The sequence below is a fragment of the Macaca fascicularis genome, chromosome 15 (assembly GCF_037993035.2).
Source record: "Macaca fascicularis isolate 582-1 chromosome 15, T2T-MFA8v1.1".
Classification (NCBI taxonomy): Eukaryota; Metazoa; Chordata; class Mammalia; order Primates; family Cercopithecidae; genus Macaca; species Macaca fascicularis.
In genome coordinates, this window is record NC_088389.1 from 86271434 (window position 1) to 86297741 (window position 26308).

The following is a 26308-nucleotide window of genomic DNA, read 5'->3' on the forward strand; positions in this document are numbered from 1 at the left end:
GCACTCCAGCCTGGGTAATGGAGCAAGACTCCGTCTCAAAAAAAAAAAAAAAATACACACACACACACACACACACACACACACACACACAGGTTCAATAGAAAGGAACATGAAAGAAATATTAAATCTTATTTTGTCATTCTAGGAGGCATTTAACCTGGACAAGAGTGTACGCCATAGTAGTGGTAGATGCCATTTCTCAAAGACAGCTTGGGTAGGGTAACCTGAAAATGTGAAAAAAAGTGAACCAGAACATTTCTGCTCATAAAGAACCTCCACTCTAATGAAGAGGACAAATATGGAAACCAGATAATTTACCATAGAGCAAAACATTTTTGCTCATAAAAGAACAAACTTCTGAGCAAATATTTAAGTTGTGGATTAGAGAAAAATTGTCAGAGAGAGTATCAAGAGACAATTTGGGGATAAGAGGAATCAGAAAACACCAAGGAAGGAGAGTTTCATAGAAGATCAAGAGTATTAAAAGTCCTTTATAGTTGCGACTTACCATAGTTTATCTTCTTTTTTGTGATATTGTTTCTATTATTACTTGTTTTGTCTATTCATTTACGTTCTCTTATTGTTCAAGATTCATAGATCCTGATTTTTTCTTTAAGTTGCAGATCACTTCAATTAAAACTTAATGTAGAAGGTGGCATTATATGTAAAACATAAAAGCAGAGTTCTCTGCTTGAAGTGTAGGGATCTCTGAGCTCTTCTCTTTCACTGCCTCAAAGCATACCCTGAGAGTTTGAAAAAGTATGCTTCTTGATCATTCCTCCTATTTAAGTTTGCTGTTCCTTCTTTGAACATACCCCATGTTTCAGTGAACTGGGCAAGCTACTCACATTTCCATTGTTACTGGGATATTTGTTTTTAAATATGCTCTACACTCACCTCAAAATGGCTCCACATTCCTAAACCCCTCTGCTGCCTTTATGCTTGGGTGACTTCTACTAATCTTTCAGGACTCGATTTAAAGATGAACTTATCTATATCATAGTCATGTATTTACTCTGCATCATTTAGTGTAATGATTCTCTGCATCATTAGACTACCACACATATATTTTAAAAAATAAACCTAACTGTTCTCAAAGTGTGTGTGGGGGGGGGGATGTGTGTGTGGGTGTGTTTCTTGGTGGTGGCTGTTTATTTATTTACACTACATTTTTTTCTCAAAATTATACAATTATTAAGGTAATGAGTGTTGTCTTTCTTTTGTGCAAATGTAAAATACAGTACTTGCACACATTAAGAACTCAGTTGTTTTTGAATGAATGAATAAATGCATTTTTCTCGAGCCAATAGTGTTAATTCTGTAACTTATGTTTTCTCTAAAACCTGGAACTTACGACGTCTTACTATATTTTTAAATAAAGAAAGTCTAAGGTCTGTACTAGCCTCCTCAATTTCTTTTTTTCCTTTCGTCTTTCAGATCAATCTAATTGTCTGTACTCTCAGGAAAATTAGAGGTGATCATGAACCACAATAACAGGAAGGGTGAATGCTGATTTCTCCACAATTTTTCCAGCTTTGTTGAGGTATAAGTAGTATACAAAAAAAAAAAATACCCTCCACATAATTAACGTACATAATTGGAAGAATTTTGAAACTACACAATTTTGTATTCCTTGTCAAAAGTTTGTGAGTGTGTATGTGTGTGTATGTGTGTTTTCATGTATACATTACTTAAATATGGTGAAGGAAAATGCTCAAAATTGCCTTGTGTATTTGTAGATACCTAATGAGACATGAAAGGCCAATTGTTTTCTTCTATACAGCATCGTCATGAGCACTGGGGAACTTTTGTTACACTTAGGTATAATTGACAATATGTTAACTGAACTTGATGGGGCAGCATCAGACAACCTCCTTGTTTATTCTTTTTTTCCAGGAGCAGTGATCCTTCTTCTATTCCGATTGGTGGCATTTCAGGCACACCCCACAGCTTCTCTGGCTACTTCTGTTTCTCAATCTAGTTCCAGGACCAACTTAATCACACTTCCATCTCAGATGCAATTCACATCTCTCCCTTCCTCCTTCCCACAGAGCAGGCCTGGTGTGAGAAGGTAGGCAGGGATGGGAAGGGAGGCTGGGTCTGATTTTGTTGTTGATGTCATCTCTGTGTTCTTCCTCATCTCCCATTCCTTGGTGGGTTCTAGTCTATCGAGCATCACGCTCTATGTCTAGGGACCACGTGATTAGAGGAAATGCTATGTGATGGATGTTATGGTAATTCGACCTTCTCTTCCCTCCTTGTAGCGGAAACAACAAGCTGACTCTAGTCTTTCATGCCATTTATTGGTTTCTTAGGCAAACACTCTCCCACTCCCTTCCCTGCTAACAATTCCTTTTCTTTTCTTTTCTCTTTTCTTTTCTTTCCTTCTTTCTTTCTTTCTTTCTCTCTCTCTCTCTTTTTCTTTTCTTTTTTTTTGAGATGGGATCTCACTCTTTCTCTCAAGCTGGAGTAAAGTGGCACAGTCTGGGCTCACTGCAGCCTCAACCTCCTGAGCACAGGTGATTCTCCCACCTCAGCTTCCTGAGTAGCTGGGACTACAGGTGCATGCCACCAGGCCTGGCTACTTTTTGTATTATTTGTAGAAAAAGAGTTTCATTATGTTGCCCACAGTGGTCTCGATCTCCTGGGCTGCAGGGATCTACCCCACCACCGACTTTGGCCTCCTTAAGTGCTAGGATTATAGGTGTGAGCCACCGTGCCTCACCACAATTTATTTTCTGATGACTGTGTCATATTTTCTGGTTAATCTCCTTCATTTCTCCCTCCACTGCTTCTCTTTGAAGGCACAAGTATGGTGACACCGTACCCACCAATGTAGCCTTTGTAGTGGAGTGCTTTTAGTACTACCAGTCTGGCTTCTTTAGTCTAAAGGAAAACTCAGTTACCTGCCCCTTCAAACTCTGTCCTTACTCCTTTCCTCTCTCCTCATCCTGCCTATCTAGGCTGCTTCAGCCTGCCTTTTGCTTTCTGACTTCTCCATGAGAAAGGAAAACATTAGCACCAGTCTCAATGCTCCACAAATTCCAAAGGACATATTGAAAGCTTTTTTCAGAAATATTATTTCACTGTGCTCTTGTGACAGCAAAGAACAGGTTGACAAATTTCTCTACAAATATCCTGCTGGGGCATAAGATTCCAATCTGCCTGCTTCAGAGAACTCTGTATTCTCTCTGTGGCTCACTTGAGGAAGAAAGGGAGAAACTCAGACAGTCTTAAATGTTCCCAAGTCATCAAAGAAAATTCCCTCAACGAATCTCTAGCCTTGTCTTATTTTGAATGAGGAAGGAGTTTTGTTGATAGAGTAGAGTGGCCGCACCTTAGTAAGTCTTTTGGGAGTATGTTTAGTGCTTCTCTTAAAAGGTGAAGGAGTCAGTCACTCATTGTCCTCACATTTGATGAGTTAGGGTGAAATTCCAAGGCAATAGTGAAAGCTTCGTTTTGAATTTGGTTGTATCATGTAATTATTTCTTTTACTTTCCTGAATTCTTCTAACCCACAGCACAGTTTCAGACACCTAAGTAGCCACATAGAAATAGAAGAAGGCTCAATAAGCTTATTTATTTTTAAATAAAATAGCACCTTCCAGGCAAAATATAAATAACAACATATTTTTTGCAAATTCTTCTCTCACTGTAATTAAAATTTTCTACTGTAACCATACAGAACTGCTGTTTGTTTAAGCAATTAGTCTACATAAGCCTTTTCTTATCCATAGTAATTTGTATTCATTGAAAAGCACATGTCCTTGGAATTATTGAGCACTGCATAATGACATTCCAAGACCTTGAGGCACCATTTCTTTCCTCCTTATTTGACTGGGGATTTAAGGATGGCTTACCACGTATACCATTTCTATATGACTGTGTACAATGTGAAAAAGAGTCTTTTGGAAATGACATAGATAGGCTTTTTGGAGATAAAAGTAAACTAATCAGAATCTGTAATTCATTCATCTGAACCTACAAATCTGGGTTCTGCAAGATATTAAGTTAGGTCTGAAATAAATCAAGTGGCAGAGTGAAAAGAATTCTAATGATGATGGAAGGTATTTCCTAGCAGGACTACTTACTGTGTGTCTGTGTGTGCACACACAATATGAGGTGTATCTCCACTATAGAAATGACAAATGTAGTGGAGGGTGGACAATATCATGGATTCTTAGATTTAAAGAAATTATTTTTAAGGCAATTTACATTGATCTTTTGTAAATCAACCACATTCTTATTAATAAAGTCAAAATTGTAATTCATGTCTATGAATCAGTACTGAATCTACTATTTACCAAGGTTATTTGAGCATCTTTGTGACTAATTTTCATACAAACATAGTGACTCAGTCACTAGTGTAACTGAAATCTCTCATTTTCCTTATCATTGAAGATGAGCATTTTTTTTTCCCCTCAAACCTGGGTTTTAAAAAATTCTGTCAAGATATTTAAAATTAAAGCCACGAATGTGATATAATTGAGCATGTGAACTGATTGGGTTACACTAACTATTAAAAATTGGACAGTTCTTATTTATGTAGTTTAATGCTTTCCTGAATGACTGGAATGAATTACCTTAAGTCATTCGGCCAAAAAATTGACTTTGATTTTCAGTACAGTGTATGATAGCATAATATAGTATTACATTATAACATAAGTAATTTTGTGGTATAATGTACAATAGTATAATATAGCATATATAGCATAATACATTTTGCTAGAGCATACTATACTATAATTTATAGAATAATAGTATTTCAGAACAAGATGTAATAAAAGAGATCATCTACCAATACCAGTAAAAACTGGCTACAAAATGTAGAAAAAACTAGAGCTTATGAAAACGAGACAAAAGCAATTCTGGGAACTTAATTTACAGACATCTGATAATGGCTAAGTATTATAAACGAACTGTGCCACAGTTGACTTACTCATGTTAAATAGGCAAACCTCCTTGTATTATAGTGATTTCTAATTGTAGAAGGTACACTGTAGGTACTTTTAAAAATAATATAAAGACATTCACTAATAATTTTAGATTATAAGCCAGATAATGCATTAGAAATAAAAAGTTAGGCTGGGCACGGTGGCTCACGTCCGTAATGCCAGCAGTTTCAGAGGCTTAGGTCGGTGGATCACTTGAGCCCTGGTGTTTCAGACCATCCTCGGCAATATGGCGAAACCCCGTCTCTACAAAAAATACAAAAAATTAGCGATGTGTGGTTGTGGACGCCTGTAGTCCCAGCTACTCAGAAGGCTGAGGCGGAGAATCACTTGAGACCATGAGGCAGAGATTGCAGTGGGCCAAGATCATGCCACTGCACTCTATCAAGTCTCACTCTGTCACACACAGACACACACATGTACACATACATACACACACACGTTAAAATTTCTTTAAGTGAAATGCAAAAGTTCCACTAACATTTGAAGTCATTTAAAATGACTATAAACCAATTATAAAATCATTGCTGTTTAAGTCCCTTTGTATATATTTGAGGTCTTTTCTGTGGTCTCAATGTGTTTTTTTTTTTTTTTAACAAGAATAGAAGTGTGGCATAATTGAGAAGAGAAGGCATAAAAATAAGTGAGGATCAGATGATAAGAGTAGAAGAAACTTGGGAAAATAAATTGATGCTATTAGGAAAGAGAGTGCTCAGGGGAGTCATGGTCACTGGAAGTTCTGTATCTTTGGGATAACAAACACTATAATAAAGGGAAAGGGAAAGAAGTATTCACAGTCTCTGAAGATAACCGGACAAAGAACAATGGACCAAAACATGGGAAAAGAAAAGCAGTGCACTGTAGAAAAAAAAAAAATCTGAATGTAAAAGGTAATGGGCAGAACAGAGACTAAGGAAGACAAAAGATGCTGTACTGTAAACATTTAAGGGCAGAACATATACTACATAAGCTGAGGTAATGTAGGGTGCGAATTTATTACAAGTAAAATACGTAAGTCTTTCTGATTTTATTTGACGTAAAACAGTCTCTATAATGGTAACTGGTTCTGTTTAGGTATCTGTCAGATTTGATCAGAGAAACAGACCATTCGAAAGAGATATAATAGAAGCTAAGGGATGTATTAAAGATGTTTGGCTTAAATTATGGGAGCAGGTTAAACAGTTTTTGTGGAACTGTTGTGCTTGCACATGCAAAAGAAAGAAGGATATGAAGTTGAAGAAACAAGGACAAACTGGAACCTATGGGAATGGGCAAGAACCCATGACACTGTCTGGAACCTGCTTCCATTTCTCAACACCTACATGCCTCTAGTTTCAATCACAGGAGTGCTCTGCAGGAGACGTTGGCCACTCTCTACATGGGCCAGATGTTGGAAAACTATAAGGAGGATCTGATAATGCAATTTCTATGAGCCTGGTTATTGCTCATGCCAAGCAGGTGGTTCAACAGATAGGCCACAATGTGGGTAAGCTGCAACAATACCTCGTGCCCTGCTCTAAACTTAAAAGCATATGAAACAGGATTCTGCTGTCCTCCTTCCACCCTCCAAATTACATGAAAATTGCCTCTGCGGCCTACACTAACCTGAAGCTATGCAGAGAATTCTGGGAAACAATTTCATCATAGCTAAACTGATACTATGCAAACCTACCATGGTATAATTTCAAACTTGTCCCACTGAATTCTCAATGAGATGCAATAAAGATGAAGTAATATAGTAGACCTGAAACTTTAGGTACATCTGAATTTCCTAGAAGGCTTGATTTGTTAAAACACTGATTTCTGGGCCCCACCTCCAGAGTTTCCAATTTAGTAACTGTGCTATTAGTTGTTTCCCTAGAGAAACAGAGCAAATACGATGTATATGTGCATGATAGTTACCATATATATGTAAATATATAGAGAGATATTATTTTTAAGGAATTCGCTTATGACATTGTGGAAGCTAGCAAGTCTGAAGTGTGTAGGGAAGACTGGCATGCTGAAGGTCCAGGGAATTGCTGATATTTCAGCTGAAGTCTGATGGCAATTTGTGGCATAACTTTTTCTTCCTTGGGAGAGCTCAGTGTTTTTCTCTTAAGGCCATCAACTGATTGGATCAGGCCCACCTCCATTACGAGGGCAATCTGTTTTAATCAAAGTCTTGTGTTTAAATGTTAATCATTAAAAAAAATACCTTCACAGCAATATCTAGACTGGAGTTTGACCAAATGTCTGGGTGCCATGGCCTAGTCAAGTTGACACATAAAACTACCCATCATAGTAGGTCTGAAGCAGGACCTGAAAATTTGCATTTCTAGCAAGTTCTCTTCTCCAAGCAAATCCTTCTATTCAGCTGGACTGAGACTACTTAAATTTTTTGCCCATTCCTAGACCCATAACAGTTGTCAGGGAAATGCCATGCATTGATTGGCTCAAACTAATCAGGGTTACATTAGCACCATTAGATCTGCTACAAAATATATATCACATTAATTAATTAACTAATTTAGAAGGGAAGATGTCCTTTGCATAAATTAGGTACTTGATTCTCTCTTCCCAAGACAGCTTCTTTCTAGGTTCAGATATTTGAAAACCCAACTTAATAATCATAGGACTATTAGCACATAGGGTGTACTTTAAAACTTTAGTGGGAGGTTTGGCATGCCACATGTGCAGCCACCAGGCCAGATTCGTGTGGTTACTGAGCTCCAGTGAATAGGGGTAAGATAGTATGGTGCTTCGTTTCAGAATAACTTAATTATGAAAAGTACTTATAATCTGCTTAAGGGGGCTTTCCTGCTTTGTTGTGGTCACAGTGACTCTTCTTGCTGACTCTGAGTGTTGTAGGAAGCAGATTACAGGAAGAAGCAATCATTTTTACAGTCGAAATCCTTTATACTTTTAAATTATTCTTCCAAAAAGCATACTTAAAATAACAAAATCTAGCAGCAGTTATTCAGTTTCCAAAACAAATCGAGGATACAAAATCTGTTATGCTCCGTTATACTCTTTATATTGCAATATAAAAACAATTATTGTCACTACTTTTACACAATGGGTTTGCCTAATAAGCCTCCCACACCATTCCCCAGAGATGTATTACAGTCATCTCTTATGCACCCATGGGCCCTCAAGGCTGTGGGTCCACCAGCATTCCTTCATGAATCATGGTGGAACACGGAAGAATCAGGAAGCAGTTGTGAGACAGGTTAGAGGTACATTTTATTTTTGCCATAGAGAATACTGATGGGCCATACCTACCTCCTGGGACTAATGTGAAGTATAACCGGATTGTTTAACATGAACACTGTCACATCAATCTACCAAAAATTACAGTTGCCTGTGATGCATACCAAGTGCATCAGTATCAGTACTCAGTATATTTGCTTATTGTGGCTTCTCAAGTTTCTTCTGTGTCTCATGGAAGACATGCTTGAGGTGGTGGTGATGTGGGTTCATCTTCTTCAGGGTCCCGAGAATTTCTGAGAGTTTACCAATTTTCTTATATGCCCATTCATATCGCCCTCATAGTTCAACATGAAAAACATATACAGATTTAAAAACAACATTTAGTAATCCATTTAATAGCCACCAGACTCTTTTATCAAGGTTCTACATATAATTCCTTCCTGTACCAGCACAGTGCCATTGCATGATGTGGTCCATAGGCAGTACCATAAGTATGAGGCAGTCACATTGCAACTATGTAACAGTCAGGTCGGAGAGATGAGCTCCTTACAAAGTACAAGGAAGTCTAAACAAAGGGGTCTGACAGCTTACCTTTCTGGTTCCCATTGTCCAGGCTGGAGTATAGTGGCACAATCTTGGCTCACTGCAACCTCTGCCTCCTAGGTTCAAGCGATTCTCCTGCTTCAGCATCCTGAGTAGCTGGGACTATAGGCATGCGCCACCATGCCTGGCTAATTTTTGTATGTTTAGTAGAAACGGGGTTTCACCATGTTGGCCAGGCCGGTCTTGAACTCCTGACCTCAAGTGATCTGCCCATCTTGGACTCACAAAGTGCTGGTATTATAGGTGTGAGCCACCCCGACTGACCTGAGAGCCTACCTTTCTAGACATCTTATAATTACAGAAGCTACCATCATGAATTGAATGACCTGTACCTCACGGATGCTGTGCTAGACACCACATGTTTCATTTACTTGTTAATTAATTTCACTTAATTGTTATAACCACACTGGAAGAGAACTATAATGGGGCCAACTTAATTTTTGATATTACATTTAGAAGTGCAAAAATATGTACTTAGTTTTCTTAAAACTGATCTGCCCTTCTTTATAAAACTTCCTTATTACTAGAAAATGGGAAGGAGCCAAGAGGAAACTAAATTATGTCTATTTGGGAAAGTTATCTCAGTTTAACCCTAACATTTAAATAGTTTATTTAGGAACCCAGTCTCTGGGGAAAATGTGAAGTACTTTGGATCTTCTCTCTCTTTCTCAGTCTCTTCTGGTGGCCTATATGTAGGGGCAAGCCAGGGACATTATATGCTCAGTAGTAGTTGGAACGAAGGGGGCTTGGGACCTGCTCATGAGGTTCTTGAAGATTCATTTGGATTCTTATAGCCCTGCTGGTAGTTTACCCAGAGTTGGCATTTCTCAGCAGAGTCATAACAATCCATTGAATGGGAGCCCATTTTTGTCTTGCTGACGCTGTGTGTGACTCAGACTGAAGCTGTCTGATCTTTGGTTAAAGGGCCTCAATGCACCCCATTTCCTCCTGACACACACATACACTTCATCAACTCTCCATGGATATCTTCACTACAAAGCAAAATCAGTTACCTTACTGGCATCCTTCTCTAGGGCACATATAACCCAGTGGACAGCTTCAAGATTATATAGGAAATCAAGGTGCTCTGACAAAATAAACGTGTGCTGCACTGCTGGTTTGACTTTGTTGCAGCTGCCCTATGGTGGGATATCTCTGTGTGGATGCTCTGGGAGGAAGTCTCTTTCCAGAAATTCTGATAGTATATTGACCTGAAGCTCTATTCTCACTCTTGACATTCAATTCAATCTATTAACTGAATAGTTTTAACCAATTAATGTTTCTTAGGTACTTAATTCCTCTGGGAATTCTATTCATATAGAGGAGATTAGAAAATGTATATCTATTGCCTCCCTACCCTTTCCTTTGCCGCCTTCTGCTTTCTGGTCGAACTTTATCCCAAGATGGCACTACGGTCTGGACTCTTTGGGGCTACATGGCAGACTGCTGTAATAATGGCTCTCAATGAATAGGCCTCCCTGTGTTCATGACCCTTTGCAAAGAACTGTTCTGCTCCTGCTAACAAGAGGAGGAGTCACTTCAGGAATTTTAATATTGCATTTTAAGGTATAAAGACAAAAAGGCTAGAGAAGTTAACTAATTTACTCAGAGCAATGTAGCTACTAATTAATGCTACTAATTAATGGATTTGAGCTTTAGCAGGAAAGACTCCAAAGGAAAGGTGGACAGAGGCTTCTTTAGACAATTAATAATTTCAGAATGTCTAAATGTTCCAGTGCTGCTTCTTGTGATTTATAGCATTTTTCCATCCAAATAAATTCTACATTCTGTTGATGAAATGATTAATTTTCAAACCCAAGAATCCTGATTAAAGCATCAATCACCATGTAGCAAATTAGCTTAAGTCTTAAGAGTAAAAAAAAAAATAAAAGCGTGTTAGTTTGTGTTTTGTCTATTTTCCAACCGATTGCTGCCTCTGCATGACGAAAACAACACCTTAGGTGTGAAATATTAGCACAAAATATCACAGCATCTTGGGAAAATGTTATTTTCTACCCAAACACTTCTACCCAAAGTGTTTCAGCCAACAGTTCTACTATTGAAAAGGCTCTCATTTTCCTCAGTGGTTAATCTTCTTTGTACTTCAGTTTTTGTCTTTAAAAAAAAAAAAAAAAACTCAGGCTCTCCCTGTAGAAGTCTGCTGGGTGACATAAATCTGAACATTGTTAATGCTTAGAATTGTCAAACAGAAACAGCAAATCTTTGGGAAAGAAATATTTCCATGCTAGAGAAAGAGATATTTGGTTGTGAAAATTTTGCCTTTGAAATGACAGCTTAGATCTTGCCTGATTAAATAAAATTGATATATGTGAAGTATAGAAAAATGCTATAAGTGGAAGGAGAAAATGTTATTAAATTAAATTTAATGTAAGCATTGGAAAAATCTATTCACATAATAAAGACCAAACAAATTTGACATTTGGAATTCTCCTGTTACCACTTCATACTTACTAGAAACAATTCCTTTTAGTTTAAAATAAAGAGAAAATAAAGATCCTCCAAATGTATCAGTTAAATTAAATTAAATTAAATTATTTATAGAATTAAATTGAGGATTTTTTACCTAATTCTCCTAATATGCTCATATATTTAAAGTGGAGAGAGAAACATTCAATAGTAAAATTGAAAGGCAACATTTCCTTTTCCTAAATGTAATGATTTGTCATTGGGGGGGAATGTGTTATAAGTTTTTTGTTCAGAAGAATAAAATTAATATTGAAGGAAATTGGCAGACCATAGAAAATATAAAAAGATGAATTTTGCTTCAATAAAGAACTCATTGTAAAATAATTCTTGACTTTTAGTTTAAAAGGATTTACAAATTGGCTTGAGAATTTCTTTACAGTAAGATTGATCCTTTGAACTTACTAAACACTTTTTATTGGAATAACTCATTTTTTTTTAAAGCAGCAAGTAAAGCCTTTAAGCATCCCAGGTGAGAGGATAAATGTAATTGCCGTTATTTCATAGGTTTGGGATAGTTTGAATTAAATATCTCTACAGGTTTATGGTGACAATGTTCTTGGCAGGTCTGCTGTCTTACAGTTGATCTCTGCTCAGTCTCTGAAGCGGCATCTTACCATAACTTCTTGCTTAAAATAGGTACGCCAATTGAAGTTGAATTGGATTATAACACTGGAATAGTGGGAAAAGAGAATATGGTAGAATTATAGAAGGGGACATGTGAATAGAGAGCTGAATTACCTGTTGGCCTAGGCCCTGAAGAGGGGAGATTATTATTGTTCAAAGACTTGTGTCAGGCCAGCTTTGTTTTCCTATGGAATTTCAAATGGGTCAACAGAATGGGCATTCAGTACCTTCAAGTAGCAATGATAGTTGGTGTCAGCTGACTGGCAGCATTCCACAGAGTGGCTAGACCTAAAAAGAGTACTCCTCAGGAAGATGTGCCTGGCAAGAGCAATGTAGATGTCAGACATCTGAGATCCAGAGCAAAGGATTAGTCCCAGAATGAACCTGTAGTTATAGGCAGAAACTGAGGAAGTAAACCAGAAATAAAAACAAGGCATAGTCATCAGGGCTGAGGTGAAGGCAGTGAGTTGGTTCATTCTCGCAGACACCCATGCTGTTATACTTTAAGCTATCAAATCAGTTTCTCAGCCCCACAGTTGTAAGGACACATTACATTTCCTGACTTAATTAGGATGTGTATAGGTGCTGAATTAAGTTTAACTTGCAAATTAAAGACAACACCGTTTATCATTAAAGTGGGGTTGGGAGAAAAGGGATAGTATATCTGTGGCTACTGAGGGGAGGGGTGTCAGCAAGTACAGGGATTTAAGGAAGAAGAGAATTTTCTTGGCTTGCGTTTATTCTCTAAAAGTAAAGCCTTCTTAGAAGGAGAGATGCATTGACAATGAAACTGGCTCCTCTTTATGATACTGCCGTCCTGAAGACAGAACTTTATTACGGTTTGGAAAAGGGGCTTATTCTAATATTTAACCATCTATTTTTTCCCCAAAACTCCATGTACTAGACTCGAATGGATTTTTTGACAGATAATCCTGGGAAATTTTTATAATTAAATTTTACTCTTGTCAAACAGGTCACATCTACATAAACTTGAGCCTGAATTAACTTTTATTAATTAGATTATACTGATACCCTGATTTGCTTTGAAATTTTAGGGAGGCATTAACTTCATTTTTTGATTGTGCTCAGACGCAGGTGGCCTCTAAATACTTGAGGCAGTGCCTTACTTCAGGCTGCTGGAACAAGGCACTGTGGACAGGGAAGCTTAGAAAGAACAGAAATTTACTTTTCACAGTTCTGGAGACTAGAAATCTGAGATCAGGGTGCCAGCATGTCTGATTCTGGTACAGGTCCTTTTCCCAGTTGCAGGCCGTCAGCTTCTTATATTCTCATATGACAGAAAGAGGAAAAAAACTCTGTCTCTTCTTATAAAAATATTAATCTGGTTCAAGAGGGCTCTACCCTCATGACCTACCTAATTACCTCCAAAAGGCTCCACCTCTAAATACCATCACATTGGGAATTACATTTCAGCATATTAGTTTTGTCGGGAACATAACCATTCGTTCCCTAATAGGTAGTATTGGCCATTAATAATTACATTGGGGTACTCTCTAGTTAACAGAAGGCATTTTTGAAGAAATTTACAATTAGAACACTCAGATTATCTTTTCCTGAAATCATATTTTTAATATTGACTATTTTTCTTAAATCATCAGTATATCCTTCCAAGAAATATCTTTTATTATAAAGTTGGAAACATATTGAGCATACAATTTCAAATACATATACATTTCTTCAGATAACATACAAATACGGTCTATCCTTGGTGTGCATGGATTCCATGTTCGTGAATCTGCTTGCAAGCTAAAATTTATTTGTAACTTTAAGATCCATATTCATGGTTCTTTCATGGTCATTCATGGACATGCTCAGAGCAGCAAAAAAATTCATTCTTACTGCATACATTCCCCACTTAAGGTTGAACAAAATGATGCTCTGCCTTTTTATTTCAGCTGTGATACTATAAACCATTGACCTTTTTGGAGTTTATTTAGTGCTACATTTTTTTTCTGCATTTTCATTGGTAATTTTGCTGTTTAAAATGGCCCCGAAATGTGGTGCTAAAGTACTGTCTAGTGTTCCTAAGCTCAGAAGGCTATGATGTACCTTATGGAGAAAATGCATGTTGCATGAACTTCCTTCAGGGATGAGTTATAGTGACGTTGGCATTAAGTTCTATGTTAATGAATCAACGCTATGTGTTAAATAAGGTGACTTTAAACAGAAACACACATAAAACAAGGGTATGTATTTATCAGCCTACAAAAATACTGTGATCGGAAACTCCCAAGAAGGTAACCCAGTATTTGCCCTAGGGACAATCGTTTGGCATTTGCTAATTCAGTGTTTACCGCAACTTTATAAAACATAATTAACATGAATAACAACAGAATCAATTATACGTATGAATTGTGGACAAGGGAAGTAAAATAGGATTATAGGAGGGCCTTGGGTGAGACATTTTAATTTTTCTTATTTAACAATAAATATATCTGTGGCCATCAATTTGTCTTCATATAGTTTTGCCAGCACCCTATAAATTTTGATATGTCTGCAAATATTTTTACATGTCTCAGCAGTCTGTAATTACAGCTTCTAGTTTTTCAAAAGAATAATTTAGAAATGTGGACTTCCCGGTTTTACTTTTTCAATGAAATTGTGTTTTGGTTTATCTATTAAAATGTTATTTATTTCACATATCAATAAATGTTGTTCAGAGAATATAGCCTTCATAGATTGTTCTTCGGGGAACATATTGATTTTTTTCCCTATGGGCTGATTTGATGAATTCTTATTCATGTTTCTTAGGTATTTAAAGGTTCAGTTCCACTTTTAGTAAATTAGAAATCATTATAAATTAACATCATACTAAGAGGTATGAGAAGTTGTAACTATTGCTCTCCTTTCCATTTGTATGGCCTTTAAAACTATTTTAATTTTTAAAATAGTTTTTGAAACTATTTTAGCATTTAAAAACTATCTTATATTATTTGTGTGTGTATGTAGAGATGACTATTTTAATATAGATAATCATAATGATATTTTCATTATGAAGTATATATTTTGAAAAATTGAAAATGACTCTCATTAATTTCACTTAGTTTTTAACTTGATGTTTTTTTTTTCTGTTTTTACACCTATAACCTATGCTTTTCCTCCTTTTCTTTTAAACGAATAATTGGTATTTTTTTATTTTTAAAATTTTACATTTGTAATGTTTTTATTTCATATAGTTCTTTTGTAAATAAAATGTGCTTTAATTTTTTCAATCAGTCTAACAGCCTCTGTATTTTAATATAAATTTTTCCTTCAGATTTATTAAAATCGCCTCATTTCTGTGTTTTATTTATATTTTCATCTTTTATGTTTACTTTGTCTTACCTTTATCTTCTACCTTTTCAGGGTTTTTCTTTTAAACTTTGTTCTTATAATCATTTCAATCTAAATTTCCATGGTGAGCATACTAAAAAATAAAATAAAAATGGAAAAATGAAACAATGTAAACTGAATTCTACTATGCAAAAGGAGATACTGAGCATGTTTAGTTTTTCTTCCACAATTCCCTACATTATGATTTTTGACAGCTTATCTTCAATTTTATATTAGGCTTATTATTAATTATTATTAATTGGTGAATTATGTACTTAAACTTTCAAATGTGATTTTTATGTACTTTTGTATAATATATATATATTTATATTTTATTCTCATTTCAATACTCTCAATAATCATTCTTATGATATATTCTTCTGTATTTTCCAATCTTTTGGTTAACACAAGTACATTTTCCAAATAAGTGAAATTATAAATGCACTTGGAACACAGGCTGCCATATTAAGTTCTCAATATATAATGTCAATTCTTATTATAATGTCCCACCTCAACTCTTCCCTTTGGGATAATGGGTTCATCAGATTTGATATTTCCAGGTCAGCATTCAAGAGTTTGAGGAAAATAAGGAGAAGCAAGGGAAATATCAGAAATAGAACGTTTTCCTTTGCGATTGTTGGTGATATCACGCTTCAAATTTTTCCATTCACAGTTTGGAACCGTATTTATACATGCCTAACTATAGCTAATTTTCTTTTCTCCACAGGTATCCACAACCTGCTGATTTGCCGGTTTTCTCTTTGGAATAACTGTCTTGTGAAACTTGGATTTTCTAGTGAGTGTGGGGGTGTGTTTTCCCAAACATCAAGTTTTAGTTTCTGACATAATTATTTATTTATTTATTTATTTATTTAGTATACTTTAAGTTCTAGGGTACATGTGCACAACGTGCAGGTTTGTTACATATGTATACATGTGCCATGTTGGTGTGCTGCACCCATTAACTCATCATTTACATTAGGTATATCTCCTAATACTATCCCTCCCCCATCCCCCTACCCCGCAACAGACCCCGGTGTGTGATGCTCCCCTTCCTGTGTCCAAGTGTTCTCATTGTTCGGTTCCCACCTATGAGTGAGAACATGCGGTGTTTGGTTTTCTGTTCTTGCGATAGTTTGCTGAGAATGATGGTTTCCAGCTGCATCCATGTCCCTACAAAGGACATGAACTCATCATTTTTTATGGCTGCATAGTAATCCACGGTGTATATGTGCAACATTTTCTTAATCCAGTCTGTCATTGGTGCACATTTGGGTTGGTTCCAAGTCTTTGCTATTGTGAATAGTGCCGCAGTAAACATGTGTGCATGTGTCTTTATAGCAGCATGATGTATCATCCTTTGGGTATATACCCAGTAATGGGATGACTGGGTCAAATGGTATTTCTAGTTCTAGATCCTTGAGGAATCGCCACAATGTCTTCCACAATGGCTGAACTAATTTACACTCCCAGCAACATTATAAAAGTGTTCCTATTTCTCCACATCCTCTCCAGTACCTGTTGTTTCCTGACTTTTTAATGATCATCATTCTAACTGGTGTGAGATGGTATCTCATTGTGGTTTTGATTTGCATTTTTCTGATGGATAGTGATGATGAGCATTTTTTCAGATGTCTCTTGGCTGCATGAATGTCTTCTTTTGAGAAGTGTCTGTTTATATCTTTTGCCCACTTTTTGATGGGGTTGTTTGTTTTTCTCTTGTAAATTTGTTTGAGTTATTTGTAAATTCTGGATATTAGCCCTTTGTCAGATGAGTAGATTGCAAACATTTCCTCCCGTTCTGTAGGTTGCCTGTTCACTCTGATGGTAGTTTCTTTTGCTGTGCAGAAGCTCTTTAGTTTAATTAGATCCCATTTGTCAATTTTGGCTTTTGTTGCCATTGCTTTTGGTGTTTTAGACATGAAGTCCTTGCCCATGCCTATGTCCTGAATGGTATTGCATAAGTTTTCTTCTAGGGTTTTTATGGTTTTAGGTCTAACATTTAAGTCTCTAATCCATCTTGAATTAATTTTCATATAAGGTGTAAGGAAGGGATCCAGTTTCATCTTTCTGCATATGGCTAGCCAATTTTCCCAGCACCATTTATTAAATAGGGAATCCTTTCCCCATTTCTTGTTTCTCTCAGGTTTGTCAAAGATCAGATGGCTGTAGATGTGTGGTATTATTTCTGAGGGCTCTGTTTTGTTCCATTGGTCTATATCTCTATTTTGGTACCAGTACCATGCTGTTTTGGTTACTGTAGCCTTGTAGTATAGTTTGAAGTCAGGTAGCGTGTTGCCTCCAGCTTTGTTTTTTGGCTTAGGATTGTCTTGGCAATGCGGGCTCTTTTTTTGGTTCCATATGAACTTTAAAGTAGTTTTTTCCAATTCTGTGACGAATGTCATTGGTAGCTTAATGGGGATGGCATTGAATCTACAAATTACCTTGGGCAGTATGGCCATTTTCACGGTATTGATTCTTCCTATCCATGAGCATGGAATGTTCTTCCATTTGTTTGTTTCCTCTTTTATTTCATTGAGCAGTGATTTGTAGTTCTCCTTGAAGAGGTCCTTCACATCCTTTGTAAGTTGGATTCCTAGGGTATTTTATTCTCTTTGAAGCAATTGTGAATGGGAGTTCACTCATGATTTGGCTCTCTGTTTGTCTGTTATTGGTGTATAAGAATGCTTGTGATTTTTGACCATTGATTTTGTATCCTGAGACTTTGCTGAAGTTTCTTATCAGCTTAAGGAGATTTTGGGCTGAGACAATGGGGTTTTCTAAATATGCAATCATTTCATCTGCAAACAGGGACAGTTTTACTTCCTCTTTTCCTAATTGAATACCCTTTATTTATTTCTCCTGCCTGATTGCCCTGGCCAAAACTTCCAACACTATGTTGAATAGGAGTGGTGAGAGAGGGCATCCCTGTCTTGTGCCAGTTTTCAAAGGGAATGCTTCCAGTTTTTGCCCATTCAGTATGATATTGGCTGTGGGTTTGTCATAAATAGCTCTTATTATTTTGAGATACGCCCCATCAATACCAAGGTTATTGAGAGTTTTTAGCATGAAGGGCTGTTGAATTTTGTCAAAAGCCTTTTCTGCATCTATTGAGATAATCATGTGGTTTTTGTCTTTGGTTCCGTTTATATGCTGGAATACGTTTATTGATTTGCATATGTTGAACCAGCCTTGCATCCTAGGGATGAAGCCACTTGATCAAGGTGGATAAGCTTTTTGATGTGCTGATGGATTCAGTTTGCAAGTATTTTATTGAGGATTTTTGCATCAATATTCATCAGGGATATTGGTCTAAAATTCTCTTTTGTGTGTGTGTGTGTCTCTGCCAGGCTTTGGTATCAGGATGATGTTGGCCTCATAAAATGAGTTAGGAAGGATTCCCTCTTTTTCTATTGATTGGAATAGTTTCAGAAGGAATGGTACGAGCTCCTCCTTGTACCTCTGGTAGAATTCGACTGTGAATCCATCCGACCTTGGACGTTTTTTGCTTGGTAGGCTATTAATTATTGCATCAATTTCAGAGCCTGCTATTGGTCTATTCAGGGATGCAACTTCTTCCTGGTTTAGTCTTGGGAGAGTGTATATGTCCAAGAATTTATCCATTTCTTCTAGGTTTTCCAGTTTATTTGAGTAGAGGTGTTTATAGTATTCTCTGATGGTAGTTTGTATTTCTATGGGGTCGGTGGTGATATCCTCTTTATCGTTTTTTATTGCGTCTATTTGATTCTTCTCTCTTTTCTTCTTTATCAGTCTTGCTAGCGGTCTATCAATTTTGTTGATATTTTCAAAAAACCAGCTCCTGGATTCATTGATTTTTTTGAAGGGTTTTTTGTGTCTCTATATCCTTCAGTTCTGCTCTGATTTTAGTTATTTCTTGCCTTCGGCTAGGTTTTGAATGTGTTTGCTCTTGCTTCTCTAGTTCTTTTAATTGTAATGTTAGGGTGTCAATTTTAGATCTTTCCTGCTTTCTCTTGTGGGCATTTAGTGCTATAAATTTCCCTCTACACACTGCTTTAAATGTGTCCCAGAGATTCTGGTATGCTGTATCTTTGTTCTCATTGGTTTCAAAGAACATCTTTATTTCTGCCTTCATTTCATTATGTACCCAGTAGTCATTCAGGAGCAGGTTGTTCAGTTTCCATGTAGTTGAGTGGTTTTGAGTGAGTTTCTTACTCCTGAGTTCTAGTTTGATTGCACTGTGGTCTGAGAGACAGTTTGTCATAATTACTGTTATTTTACATTTGCTGAGTAGTGCTTTACTTCCAATTATGTGGTCAATTTTGTAATAAGTGCGATGTGGTGCTGAGAAGAATGTATATTCTGTTGATTTGGGGTGGAGAGTTCTGTGTTGTCTGTTAGGTCCGCTTGGTGCAGAGTTTAGTTCAATTCCTGGATATCCTTGTTAACTTTCTGTCTCGTTAATCTGTCTAATGTTGATAGTGGGGTGTTAAAGTTTCCCGTTATTATTGTGTGGGAGTCTAAGTCTCTTTGTAAGTCTTTAAGGACTTGCTTTATGAATCTGGGTGCTCCTGTATTGGGTGCATATATATTTAGGATAGTTAGCTCTTCTTGTTGAATTGATCCCTTTACCATTATGTAATGGCCTTCTTTGTCTATTTTGATCTTTGTTGGTTTAAAGTCTGTTTTGTCAGAGACTAGGATTGCAACCCCTGCCTTTTTTTTTGTTTTCCATTTGCTTGGTAGATCTTCCTCCATCCCTTTATTTTGAGTCTATGTGTATCTCTGCACATGAGATGGGTCTCCTGAATACAGCAAACTGATGGGTCTCCTGAATACAACAAACTGATTTATATCCAATTGCTAGTCTGTGTCTTTTAATTGGAGCATTTAACCTATTCATTTAAGGTTAATTTTGTTATGTGTGATCTTGATCCTGTCATTATGATGTTAGCTGGTTATTTTGCTCGCTAGTTGATGCAGTTTCTTTCTAGCGTTGACGGTCTTTACATTTTGGCATGTTTTTGCAATATCTGGTACCAGTTGTTCCTTTCCATGTTTAGTGCTTCCTTCAGGAGCTCTTGTAGGGCAGGCCTGGTGGTGACAAAATCTCTCAGCATTTGCTTGTCTGTAAAGGATTTTATTTCTCCTTCACTTATGAAACTTAGTATGGCTGGATATGAAATTCTGGGTTGAAAATTCTTTTCTTTAGGAACGTTGAATATCAGCCCCCACTCTCTTCTGGCTTGTAGAGTTTCTGCCGAGAGATCTGCTGTTAGTCTGATGGGCTTCCCTTTGTGGGTAACCTGACCTTTCTCTCTGGCTGCCCTTAACATTTTTTCCTTCATTTCAACTTTGGTGAATCTGACAATTATGTCTCTTGGAGTTGCTCTTCTCAAGGAGTATCTTCGTGGCGTTCTCTGTATTTCCTGAATTTGAATGTTGTCCTGCCTTGCTAGGTTGGGGAAGTTCTACTGGATAATATCCTGGAGAGTGTTTTCCAACTTGGTTCCATTCTCCCTATCACTTTCAGGCACACCAATCAGACGTAGATTTGGTCTTTTCACATAATCCCATATTTCTTGGAGACTTCGTTCATTTCTTTTTACTCTTTTTTCTCTAAACTTCTCTTCTTGCTTCATTTCATTCATTTGCTCTTCAATCACTGATAACCCTTCCTTCCATTTGATCGAGTTGGTTACTGAAGCTTGTGCATTTGTCATGTAGTTCTTGTGCCATGGTTTTCAGCTCTATCAGGTCATTTAAGGACTTCCTTACATTAGTTATTCTAGTTAGCCATTCATCTAATATTTTTTCAAGGTTTTAGCTTCTTTACAATGGGATCGAACTTCCTTCTTTAGCTCAGAGAAGTTTGATCATCTGAAGCCTTTTTCTCTCAACTCGTCAAAGTCATTCTCCATCCAGCTTTGTTCCGTTGCTGGCGAGGAGCTGTGTTTTTTTGGAGGGGGAGAGGCGCTCTGATTTTTAGAATTTTCAGCTTTTCTGCTCTGTTTTTTCCCCATCTTTGTGGTTTTATCTACCCTTGGTCTTTGATGATGGTGACATACAGATGGGGTTTTGGTGTGGATGTCTTTTCTGTTTGTTAGTTTTCCTTCTAACAGTCAGGACCCTCAGCTGCGGGTCTGTTGGAGTTTGCTGGAGATCCACTTCAGACCCTGTTTGCCTGGGTATCAGCAGAGCAGGCTGCAGAAGAGTGAATATTGCTGAACAGTAAATGTTGCTGCCTGATCGTTCCTCTGGAAGCTTCATCTCAGAGGGGTATCCGGCCGAGTGAGGTGTCAGTCTGCCCCTACTGGGGGCTGCCCCCCAGTTAGTCTACTCATGGGTTAGGGACCCAGTTGAGGAGGCAGTCTGTCCATTCTAAGATCTCAAACTCCATGCTGGGAGAACCACTACTCTCTTCAAAGCTGTCAGACAGGGACATTTAAATCTGCAGAAGTTTCTGCTGTCTTTTGTTTGGCTATGCCCTGTCCCCAGAGGTGGGGTCTACAGAGGCAGGCAGGCCTCCTTGAGCTGCAGTGGGCTCCACCCAGTTCGAGCTTCTGGGTTGCTTTGTTTATCTACTCAAGCCTCAGCAATGGCGTGTGCCCCTCCCCCAGCCTTGCTGCCACCTTGCAGTTAGATCTCAGATTGCTGTGCTAGCAATAAGGGAGGCCCTGTGGGCATGGGACCTTGTGAGTCAGGCATGGGATATAATCTCCTGGTATGCCATTTGCTAATACCCTTAGAAAAGTGCAGTATTAGGGTGGGAGTGACCCGATTTTCCAGGTGCTGTGTATCACAGTTTCCCTTGGCTAGAAAAGGGAATTCCCTTACCCCTTGCGCTTCCTGGGTGAGGTGATGCCTCACCCTGCTTCGACTCTCGCTCGGTGGGCTGCACTCACTGTCCTACACCCACTATCTGACATGCCCCAGTGAGATGAACCCAGTACCTCAGTTGGAAATGCAGAAATCACCCGTCTTCTGTGGTGCTTACACTGGGAGTTGTAGCCTGGAGCTGTTCCTATTTGGCCATCTTGGAACTGTCCCCCCCGATATAATTCTTATTTGTCTTTTTCTACTTTCTTTAACTCCAGTTCCTGTGATTTTGGTATTATTAGTAAATTTCAGCCACAGTCAATTCCTCCTACTTCTTGATGATACTTATCTTTCTTAGCATCAGGGATGAGGAGTACTGGCATTTTTTCCCCTTGTTTCCAGTGATACTGAATATTTTCTCTATTTTATATATTTTTTGATCGTCCACTGGGGATTTGGGAGAGTGTGAGGTCTATTCTCAGAATGCCATTTTAAAACCATCATCTAATATTATATTTATTAAGCACACACTACTTGCCAATACTGTGCTAGATTTTGACTAACTCCCCAACCCCCCAAAAAAGGAGTGCTAACAACTTGAAAGGTAGTTTAATTTGATATTTTCTGGAGAAGAATTGCTATCTATGCTATAGACTAGGATGGACTCTGAGAGGCCTGTGAGAGGCTGACATAGCAGAGCTGGGGCAGCCAAGAATATTCTTGCAATTGCCTGGACCAAAAGAAATAGGAGAAGATTAATACCTGGAAGTAGAGTGTCCTAGAAACCTCAGCATCTTGAAAGATCCAAGCAAAGGTTCATCTACTGACATCTTATGAAAAAAAGAATTGGCTTTGAGCTTAAGACTGAAAAAAGATTATATGACAATCACAAAAGTGAATTTTTTTATAAAATCAAAAAGAATACTGAGAGGATGAGTGTTAAGGAACTTGTTTACATATGTACAGGACGAAGACAGTAATCACTTCTTGCTCTACCAGGTTGATGTTTCTCTTATATTAGTTTTTGAGTAGACTTTTCAAATGTGGGTATTTATTGATCAATAAAATAAAAGTTGATATTTAGAACTCTTTTTTTTTTTTTTTTTGAGACAGAGTCTCACTCTGTTGCCCATGCTGGAGTGCAGTGGCGCGATCTCGGCTCACTGCAAGCTCTGCCTCCTGGGTTTATGGCATTATCCTGCCTCAGTCTCCCGAGAAGCTGGGACTACAGGTGCCCGCCACCATGCCCAGCTAATTTTTTGTATTTTTAGTAGAGACGGGGTTCACCATGTTAGCCAGGATGGTCTCGATCTCCTGACCTTGTGATCTGCCCACCTCAGTCTCCCAAAGTGCTGGGATTACAGGCGTGAGACACCATACCCGGCCAATATTTAGAACTCTTTTCACTTGTGGTGATACCTTGGCACAAGTTCCCAATATCCTGTTTAAATTTAATAGGATGTTTTGTTAAGAATGACCCCAACTTTTCTTTGTTGTACTGAGTTAGAAATTGTCATCTTGAAACAGGGATAAGGCAAGATAGTGCCAAAACTAAAACAAACAAAACCAAAAACCCCCCAACCCCCTGAAAACATAATTTCTAAGACAATACATAGACTATAGACAATCGACAATAAATAGACAAATAGATAATAGATAGACAAATAGACAATTGATAGACAAAAACTAATTTAGGAGGTAAAGGATAACTAACACAACAAAATAACTGAAAAATATTCTCTGGCTGTTTTCCCTTGCAAGTATGTTGAAAATCCAGCTATCTGTAATGTGTCTCTCTTTATTCAACAAAATGTCATATAATCTTACACAACTTGCCAAGGTCAAGCTATTACCCTTAGTATCTAACTCTATGATTCTCTACACACCTTGACATTGAAGTAATGTGGTTCTAAGATAGTAACTCATCATCTTTGCTTGGTTGTTGATGCCACCCATCTGCATCTTTCCTTATTGTACCATGAAGAAAAGATAACAAAAAGCTTCAGCCCCAGGGAACTACCTCATAAAAGCCTGAGAGTTTATAACTTCTATTCTGAGTTGGGATAAATAAAGTAAATCCATTTGCCTGGATATCTGTTCTTTGAGGTAGAACCAGATCAATTTTGAGGAGCTGTGTCAGTTGTTTCTCATCAGCTCCCAAACAACAAAACCAGTTTAACTGTTTCGGGGCAGGTCCACATGTTATCATCATCTACAGGGACTGTTTGAGATTTTCTTAGGTAAAACACACTGTTAAACCAACAAAGAAATTCTTAAGATTCTTTAGTTTCTATTAACCGCCATTTCCACAGCAAGGAACACAAAAATTTCTTGAAACTAAGAACAATATACTAGAGGAGTAGTGGGAATGGATGACTTCAAGTTTAATGAGGCATTTGCTTTTAGGAAGCCTTTACTGTCTGGCAGGCATTGGGCTGATATCCTTGTAGAGATCATCTTATTTAATCCTCATAGCAGTCTTATGAGGTAGATGCTATCATTAATTTCTTTGGTTCAGAAAACCAAGTCTTGCAGAGGTTCAGGAGCTTGTCTAAGGTCATGGAGCTAGGAGGTCAGGATTTTCAATGCAGACAGTCTAGCTCTGGAGTTAGCACTCTTTACCATGACACTCTTGTATTCTGTTTCACTTTAACAGATTCTTCCCAAATGCACTGAGCACCAAATTTTTCCACACAATTATTAAACATATAAGGCCATATTAACATTAACCTGAATAAAAACATCTTGACAGATAGATAATTCTAAAGCACATTTTAAAGAAATAAATGCTTTCCAGGCAGGTCGACTTTGCTTAGTAATCTTTCCTTTTCCCTTATCAATCAGCACCAAGTGATTAACTTGAACTCAAAAGTCCTTCCTTGAAGCCTGTCCTCAGTCTCTGAGCTGGCTCTGTTTCAAAGCTACCCAGGGCTGCTTGTCACAGGTGGCTATCTTCCTTCTGACTCAGCTGCAGTGGGTTTGTTGACACTATTTAGGCTATTTGAAGCCAGTGAAAACGATGACTATGTTTTTCTTTCCAAGCACTGAGAAACCCTGAATACTTTCTCCATCTTTTTCAGAAGAGAAAAAGAGAAATTATTATTGAGGACATCTTGCTACAGAGAACGTTAAACACCTATGAATCTTCTTCACTAAAGAACTGTTCAATTCACATTCATTTTTTTCTCCACTATTCCAACAGACATTTCAAAATGGAGGAAGAGTAAACATTTATATAGAGTATTTGTTTTCATCTCTATCTGCCTATGACTGTGCTTTCGATTTATACGTGGCTTCAGAGTTTCCAGACTTATTTTCTTAAAGGATTCATACTCTCTCTCTCTCTCTCTCTCTCTCTCTCTCTCTCTCTCTCTCTGTGTGTATGTGTGTGTGTGTGTGTGTGAGAGGCAGAGTCTCGCTGTCGCCCAGGCTGGAGTGCAGTGGCGCTATCTCAGCTCACTGCAAGCTCCGCCTCCCGGGTTCACGCCTTCTGCTACCTCGGCCTCCCCAGTAGCTGGGACTACCGGCGCCTGCCACTACGCCCGGCTAATTTTTTGTGTTTTTAGAGAGGGGGTTTCACCGTGTTAGCCAGGATGGTCTTGATCTCCTGACCTCATGATCCGCCCGCCTCGGCCTCCCCAAGTGCTGGGATTACAGGCATGAGCCACCGCGCCCGGCCAGGATTCATACTTTCTTACACAAACTAATAAATTCCGTACAAAATTAAACAGAAATCTAATTTTCATATAGCACTCCTGAAAAAAAAATGGTTTTGTCAAGCACTGAAACAATTCTCAGAACTAATAAAGACAATCATGGATGTCATGATTTTTCCCTGATTCTGTAGAGAAATGCTTTTCTAGAGCTAAAGAGAATGACAAAGAGAGAACTAGTCAAGAACTACAGTAATAATCATCCCTGCCATACTTTAAGCTCCTATTTCATGCAAGGTACTATGTTGTGACTTTGTGCAGATCATCTCAGATAACAGTGTTGTATCAGAGCTGGCTTGAGGCTGTGTGGGGTCACAAGTTTCTACAGTTTGGAGGAATCCTTTAAGAACAATAATACAAAATTATGTACAGAAATGAATATTTATTTAGAATGAGAAAATAAACCATGATAATTAGGGATTTTGAAAAGCTCACAAATACAATAAACATCACAAAATTCAAAAAAAAATTAGTGCTTTTGGAAATTAACTGTGTGGCACACTTATTTTTGTGCAAATTTCTGATATTCTTTTCACATGAAATGATGTATTATCTTTTATCTATATAACAATGAGAATATGCCTATTATAAGCATTTAACTAATACT

The 26308-nt window shown here is 37.7% G+C and overlaps 1 long non-coding RNA gene across 2 annotated transcripts in view; it reads left to right on the forward strand.

Moving 5' to 3' along the window:
• Positions 1-1895: 1895 nt before the first annotated feature.
• LOC102121679 (uncharacterized) overlaps positions 1896-26308 on the forward strand; it is a 28987-nt gene continuing 4574 nt past the window's right edge. The window contains exons 1-3 of one of the 2 annotated variants that reach the window (XR_006692663.3): positions 1897-2071; positions 15918-15986; positions 25069-25827. This is a non-coding gene — a long non-coding RNA (uncharacterized lncRNA). Of the gene's footprint in view, positions 2072-15917; positions 15987-25068; positions 25828-26308 lie in introns of those variants that run through there. The other variant, XR_284728.5, reaches the window with a different exon arrangement.